We start from the raw sequence: 7,446 nt of genomic DNA, 5'->3' as shown, positions 1-7,446 counted from the left end.
CATGGACGGTAGGGGTGGAGAGGAAGGGCTGTGCTCGCCTTCCCTCCCCAGATCACTGTGTGTGTGGGGCCAGGCGTGGGATGAGAAGGTTCACTCTGGGGAGCTGACACTAGTAGCATGATGAAGTTATGTCCAAACACTGCCTGTCTTGGTAGTAGTGACACCAGTGACCGTCAGGAGTAAGGGATGGGGCCACCCAGCTCATACTACGGCACGTGGAACTATCCGGCAGCCACATTTTAGTGGACTTTGAAAAGCTGTGGAAATCCAAAGGAGCAAGATCAGGAGAGAAGGGGCCCCTAGGTCAAGTACTCCACACCCTCCCTTCTCATGTGAGGCAGTGGTAGGGATCCTGGACTTTTTAGGGGAGGAAGGCACTTCACAGGGAGATGGGAAGAGCAGATGTTTGTGTTGACAAAAAACATCCAGCCTAAGAGGAAACTTATTATAAGAGTTTATTTGAGCCAAACTGTCGACAAACGCCGGGAAGCAAAAAATCTCAACGGGTTGAGAAAATGCTCCGCAAAATGGCAGTTTGCAGCTTATTTTATACATAAAAATCAAAGAAGGAAGGTTACATGAAATCCATTGGTGACAGGTTAAGGGGGTGGGAGAAAGGAAAGCAGGGAAAGCTCTGGGATTGGATAAAAGTAAATTGGAGAGACAGGTACTTCTTTTACACAGGTGGGTGCAGGATAGCTAACAGTTAGCTCTTTTCCAGCACAAAGAGATGGTAATCAGGAGATAAGCATAATAAAGAGGAATTTTGCAGTTTCCAGCTCTGGTCCAGAAAAAGGATTACTGACATTCCTAAGATGTTATCTTAGGTGCAGAAAAACACAGGCCCACTGGAAAGGCACAGACCAAATTTATGAAGGAAGCTCAAGATGTGACTTCCCACCATGGCCCACTTGGTTATGAAAGTTTTTTATGCTCACGCCATCTTATGTGGTTATTTTCAATCTGAGCTTGTCAGGTTTAACCTGGGGCCCCTTTTCCGTCCACATTTGGTAATATGTGCCAGGTCTGCAGAGACAAGGGGACACAAAGAAATTTGATTTATAGGCAGTTCGTAGCTCCCCCTCCAGCCCACCACTCCTGGCTCACACTCTGTAGTTATCTGTGGTGCTAGTTCTCTTCCTGGACTAGGCCCTCTATCGAAATTCTTCTAGGTAAGGTGGAAGCAAAAGTTTTTCTTGAATCTGCTGAGCCTTGATTGCCTTCAGCTCAAAACAGTCCACATGCCGAAGTGCACATTTTGGGAAGGCTCATTCTGAACCTCTCAAAATGAACGGGGATGGCCTGGGAGGGGAGCCCTGACTGGTTCTCCCAGCTGTGCCTTGGTTTTCTTTTGTCACTGGACCGTCTGGAAGTGTCAGGTGGAGCACCCATCCATGCTAACCATGCTGGCTTCCAGCCAAGGCCAAGTGCCCCAGACAGTCCCCAGGCCTCTCTCTCTGTCTCCTGCCATGCCTTCCAGGTCGCTGAACCCACTTTGAATGGAAAAAGTAAACACTGGTTTGGAGTGATGGTCTAGAAACCCATTTCTTCCCGACTTGGTGCCCCTTCAAACTCCCACTCCTCGGATTCTTAGCCTGCAGTTAAGGTTCTGGGAATTGGGGAACTTGGATGGGAAGAATTTACACATCTGCTTTCCCTAATCTTTCATTGAAATCTAGCATTTCCTTCCATTGTGTGTGTAGGCATCACACCACAATATTATAAGCGGGACCTGGAACTTTGTCAACAACAGAAGTCACAGCTATTTTCGGATCACACCACAGTTGTTGCAGATATTTTGAATATTATCTACGCTCATGTGGGGGAGGAGAAATAATTCTCTTTCTACCCTTCTAAATTCTTCTGGCTGGTTTAATAATCAAATTGACATGAGACTGTTTAACAGGAGAAAATGACCAAAATTATTATATTGTCTGTACTGGAGTTCCATGGGAATATGAGACCCTGGGACAAATCAAGCAGTTGAGGCTTATATGTCACCTTGAGCCAAAGAGAAGTGGGGAAAGGGGGCTGGTTTGGGACTTCAAAGGACAGGAAGCACTTCACATGGAGATGGAAAAGCAAAAGTTTGGTAAGCCAATATTTGCTGGGCTACCTTTAACACTGGGACGCAGAGGAGACTGATCAAATGGCTCTTGCTTGGTTCCTCCCTGTCCATCTCACACTAGTTCATATTAAACTACAGTAGCCTATGATGACAGCTCCCTTCCTGGACAGACCCTCTCTCTAAATTCTTTTGGGCAGGTAGAGGGGAGGTAAAAGGTTCTCCCTGAGTCTTTTGTTTTTGAAAAATAACTAATTTAAAATCATCAGTATCCCAAAGGCATATTTTGGGGTGGCAAAACTCTGTTCCCCCTCATTCATCATGACTTCAAAATCATAGTATTTATCAGGCCTACCATTATTAATGTATTAAATCAGGACCTGATTTATACATTAACAAAGAATTGCTAGCACACATGGCAATTGTATTTCAAAATAATTTGCTTCCTTTGTAATCCTGGGTATTTTAGTTTATGCATTTAAACACCTCACTCTGAGAAAGTTCCAGAGGCCTCACCAGACTCCAGAGGGGCCTGTGGCACAGAAAAGACGAAGAACCCTGCCCAGCCCCACCCAGGGTGCCTCCTGTTCTCACAGTCGCCCTGCTAGCCCTCTCTTGGTGTGCTGTGTGTGGCTGGCGCCCTTCCTAGGCAGGCTGGCCGCAGTCTGCCACCTGCCTGGGTCAATGCTTGGTGTCCTATTCCTTCTGGGCATTATGAGGTGTAAGTAAAGATACGGACCATGCCTCGAAGTCTTGCCAGGGGACCCTGTGTGCCACTCCCCCTCGCACCTGCTCCCTTGCCAGTGACCCTCTGTCCCTGGACGTGTGGTTCTGCCTGGTCTGTGTTGAGGACCTGGGAACAGGCTGGTGGCAGAGCGCAGAACTGAGCCTTAGAGCTAGAGGCCGAAGCGTCTGCCGTTTAACATCAGGCCAAATGCATTTTTAAAAACAAATTGTCCTGAATTGATACACAAGCACATGGGACGATACTCAGAAGTTGAAATGAGAATGTGGTAAGACGTTTCCCTTCCTGCCCCTTGGCCTCAAACTTGACCAGTGTCTCTTTCCTTCCAGAGCTGTTCAGCACATTTACAGCCAAAAAGAATGTGCTGGAATCCTGCCGGTTATTACTTAAATACTAAGATGTTAGGCACCTGGTCTGCACTTGGCTTCTTTACTTAACAATATTTTCTTGGAAATCGCTCCTTATCTGCATATAAATAGCTCCCTCCTCATTCTTTCCCTTGTATTTGTCTGGTCATTTCCCCAGCAGCCTGTTGAAAAGGAAAGCCTATAGCCAGAAACTTCATGATAACTTTTGGATTCCTTTGCTCACATCCCGAATTCCAAAGGGGACTCATAGGATTATCCAAAAAGTGACTTAATCCAAAAAATGACTACATAGTAGAATTTGGGGCAGGGGAGTCAGCGAGGGGCTGGTCTTTGGGTAGAAGACTTTATCTGTGGTATCCCCAAATCCAAGTGTTGGGGTACCAAGACCTCTGTCTATCCAGAGATATTTCCCTTGCCCTCCCAAGCTGACCTTGGGACTCTTTATAATAAATGCCACCCTCTTAATATTTGAACACTCCTGCAACCAACAAGCTCTCCTGCCCAGCTTCTCACCAGGCACGTCAGGCAGGCCAGCGTCCACTGGGCAGGGACACCGCAGAAAGATGCTAAGAGATCAGAAGAGTTCCACCTGCTCCCTAGAGCTCCTGAGGGATGGGCTGGGTAGGCAGGCTCCCCTACACACACGCATGCACGCACGCACGCACGCACGCACACTCAGAGCAGTTCCAAGTTTATCAGTGTTTACATGTCATGCCCTGAATAACTCTGAGCTGAAGAAAATGTGCTTTGTCCTACGATCTACATGGCCGTCAGGGGCCTTCTTCTCGTGGACATCTGGCCCTTTCATCACTTTGGGCCACTGACATTCATCAACAGATGCCAGGCCCACCCAGCAACCTTCTCACTTTAGTATTTTCCTGCCAGACACACATACCAGGGGATAGACAGAGACTGTCGAGACCTGCCCAATCAGAGTATCTTGTCGGTCAGGCAGGCTTCTCTGTGAAACAAAAAGATAGCATTCAAGTTTTTACATCTGTGCTTGATGGGTTTGTTTAGTGTGTGTCCTGCCAAAAGGGATCCCCTCAGGCCCACAGAGCTCAGGGCTGCGCTGCGGACCATGTTGAAGTCCCCAAAGTAAGTCCCCAAGCCCACTTGCTCTCTATGGCCAGCCGACCTGCTGCTTGGGGCAGTGACCCTTCCTGGTGGGGCCCTTCTTTCAGCTGGAAGCACGTTGAGGAGGCTGACGAAGGAAGAGGTTCTAGTATAAGTTAGCTTTGTGCGATAGAAACTCAGTTGCAGAATTATAGTGTCCTCGGATGCAGTGACCAGGTGGAAGCAAACAGCACAGATCCATCCTGACCACCACCAACTGGTCCGGGGTCAGCTGGTCCCCTCCCACCTGAAGGATGCACCGCCAGCGTTGCTCCCCTCCAGATCAAACTTGACAGTGACTGGGGAAAACCTTTTTCTCCATCCTCTTATGTTAGTATTTAGGAGCCTGCAAAATTAACTGGCAAAATACAGATTACAAACGTTTGTTGTTTTTTTATTCACATATATGCAAAGGAGTTCAAGTTGGTGAGGATAAGATTAGATAATGCATTTAAAGCACTTAATACAGTGCCTGGCATATAGCAAGTGTTCAGTTAATAAAGCCAACCTCTCTGGGCGCTGGCGATACAGCAGTGAGCAAAACCACGTCCCTGCTCTCCTGGGTCTTCCATTCTGGAGGACTGGGGTTACGTGATGTGGGTGTCCCCTGCATGTCCCTACAGCACTTTACCCAGTGCACTTAACCAGTCCTTTTCTTGTCTGAATTTCCACTAGGCAGTGATCAGGACTTACTTGGTTTCCATCACAGTTGCTCACGTGGCCAACTCTCCCATGAACGCCTGTGGGACAAATACATTTCAGGGCGTGTGGATATGGGGGTCCCAGGTTTGGAAATAGGAGTTAGGGTGGTGGATTTTTTTCTGGTTTTGATCTTTCTTCCATTCTTCTGGACATCACAATTCCAGACACAGCTCCACAAAACAATGATTAGGACATTGTTTGCCTCTGAGAGAAAAGCTTACTACACAATCCACCCCTGGGTCCAGGAGTTGTGCTTAGGGAAACTGGCCAGCTGTAAGGCTACAGGGTGAGGCGGAGCTGCAAGGACCAGAATAGAAGGTCTAAATTTAAACTGTGTCTGGAGGCTTCAGGGAATTGGGGGCCTGTAGGCTCTGGGCGGCTTTCTTCCAGGGGGGCCTCCATGAGGACAGCTCCGCCCTCCTATGGCAATGCCCACCTCCCCTGTGCCTCCTCCCTCCTCTCTCCCTGGTCCTCTCTCCTCCCATCTCCCTCCTCTCTTCTCCCTCCTCCCTCCTCCCTCCTCCCTCTCCCTCCAGGAGTGGAAACTGTTTCATTCTTGGCTCTGAGAGCTGGTTTCCTCCCAAGGAAATATTGTCTCACCGCAGCTGAGGCAGGATCTGCCCCTGGAATTTCCCTACAGTGGAGAAACACCCTGCTGCCCCATCTGCTGGAGACAAGGGACACACCTAGAGGAGCCTGCATGTGCACAGCCCAGAGGGGACACGCCCAGAGATACACAGATGTAAAGAGAAACAAACAGAAAGGGGGGGGGGAACCCCAGGGACCCCAGGGGCCTGTTCTCTGTCTCCACCTCTCTGTGCAGAGTTGTGAGCAAATAATGAACCCATTTTTTCACCTCTACAATACTAAAATAGATTTCTTCAAAGTCCAAATGGAATAGAACTCTAAAGGAACCACCCTAGAAAGTTCTGTTTCAAAGATTTTGCTTTCATTGTTCAAAACATTTTTAGTCTTTTTTTTTTTTTTTCTGAAAAACTCCTTTCAGAACCAGTTTTAGGCACTCACAAGTCTGCCTTGTTACAGTCCCAGACATTTCCTTTTTGCCTAGAGGGATCACTGTCCGTGGTACCAAGAGACTTTGGGCTGGTTTCAAATACTGAATTCAAAAGATTCCTGTGAAGTTGGTGACAAGTGTCTGGCAGGCGCCATCGCTACTGAAAATCCACTTGATGCCCAAGGCCAGCCCCCAGATAGGGACAGCCGCTCCTGCAGGGGCCAGTTCCACCCTCAGTCACAAGCCAGGTCCTGCTAGAGCCTTAAATAGTCCAACACTCAGACACAGATGGGTGAGCACACCATCAGCCAAATGGAAACTTCCAGTTTCAGTCACAACCTCCTGAGGCAGCAATTTGGGAGAGGAACCCCAGCAATGCAGTGCTAGTGCTTTTGTGAGTGTATTCACCGAGACTAGAGGACAGGGGTTGTCACAGACCTGGTCACGAGGGGACAGTCACAGCCCAGAAGCCAGCATGCAGACCGCACCCACAGGTCAGCAGGAGAGCCAGTGCTGAAGGGACACACCCAGACACACTGGGTTGCCTAGCAACCCAGGATGCCAGGCCCAGAGACGCACTCAGGCTGTTTCCACATGGGCAGGACGGCAGGCAGCATGCTGCCCAGTGCAGACCGTCTCGCCATGGGAATATGCCCACCAGGAAAAGCCTTCAAGTCAGAAACAGCCGTGTAACTTTAGAGCCTGCTCGTTCACACCCCAAAACGCTCACCCAGATTTAGACAGCAAGGCACGCTTCCTTAAACTTCCAGTCGCATCTCAGTGACACATACCAAATGGTCAGTCTAGAGTCCTCGCCTCCTTTTGTTTTCTCTCCGAAAACTTCTGGCTTTTCCATTGTAATCAGCCAGTGACCAAACAGTCTGTTTCTGTAACTTCTTAGTATTAACCAAAGATTGTTCTTTTGAAATGTCTGCAGTAAGTTACAAAGAATGCCTCTGGCCTTTGTTTTCAAATTCAGCCTTGAAAACACTAAACACACAATGTGAAAATTTAGAGGATGATTTTTCAATTTCACAGACAGGTGATGGTGGAGGTGTTTTCAACTTTTGGAGGTAGAAGAAAGGCAAGTGTACCAACTTTTCAGTGATTCTTACAATTCCTGCTTGGTAAACAGGAGCACAGCAGCAGCTTCGGAGTCAGTGTAGCAGGAACAACAGGAAAAGACTCCTTCTGGGCAGAGCCCCTCACGTCTTAGGAATGGGTGTAAACTGAGGACTGGACCCTGGTCTGGTGTCACTGTGACTTTATTTGTGATTAGGCAGCACTTACGGGCATGTAGTGGACAGCTGTGACCTCAGCTGGGTCCAAGGACAGCCCCCTTGTGTAGATTCTGGCCCCTTCTCTGTGTTTCAGACACTGTGTTGGTGTTTGGATGAGATAATCTGGTCTTGCTGGCCATGGCAGGGTTCTTTCC

The 7,446-nt window shown here is 48.4% G+C and overlaps 1 long non-coding RNA gene across 2 annotated transcripts; it reads right to left on the bottom strand.

The window, feature by feature from the left end:
* Window positions 1-786: 786 nt before the first annotated feature.
* LOC109374190 (uncharacterized) lies at window positions 787-6,630 on the bottom strand. 2 transcript variants are annotated; one of them, XR_002122357.1, is made up of 4 exons: window positions 6,450-6,630; window positions 4,988-5,034; window positions 4,074-4,652; window positions 787-1,026 (listed from the first exon to the last, which is right to left on the bottom strand). It is a non-coding gene; the product is annotated as an uncharacterized LOC109374190 (long non-coding RNA). The 2 variants fall into 2 exon arrangements; XR_002122356.1 differs by having other exon boundaries at window positions 4,074-4,139.
* Between the last annotated feature and the right edge of the window lie 816 nt (window positions 6,631-7,446).

The sequence above is a fragment of the Hipposideros armiger genome, unplaced genomic scaffold (assembly GCF_001890085.2).
Source record: "Hipposideros armiger isolate ML-2016 unplaced genomic scaffold, ASM189008v1 scaffold_17, whole genome shotgun sequence".
Classification (NCBI taxonomy): domain Eukaryota; kingdom Metazoa; phylum Chordata; class Mammalia; order Chiroptera; family Hipposideridae; genus Hipposideros; species Hipposideros armiger.
Note: the sequence above shows the minus strand (reverse complement) of the source record. Positions and strands in the feature narration are given on the sequence as shown.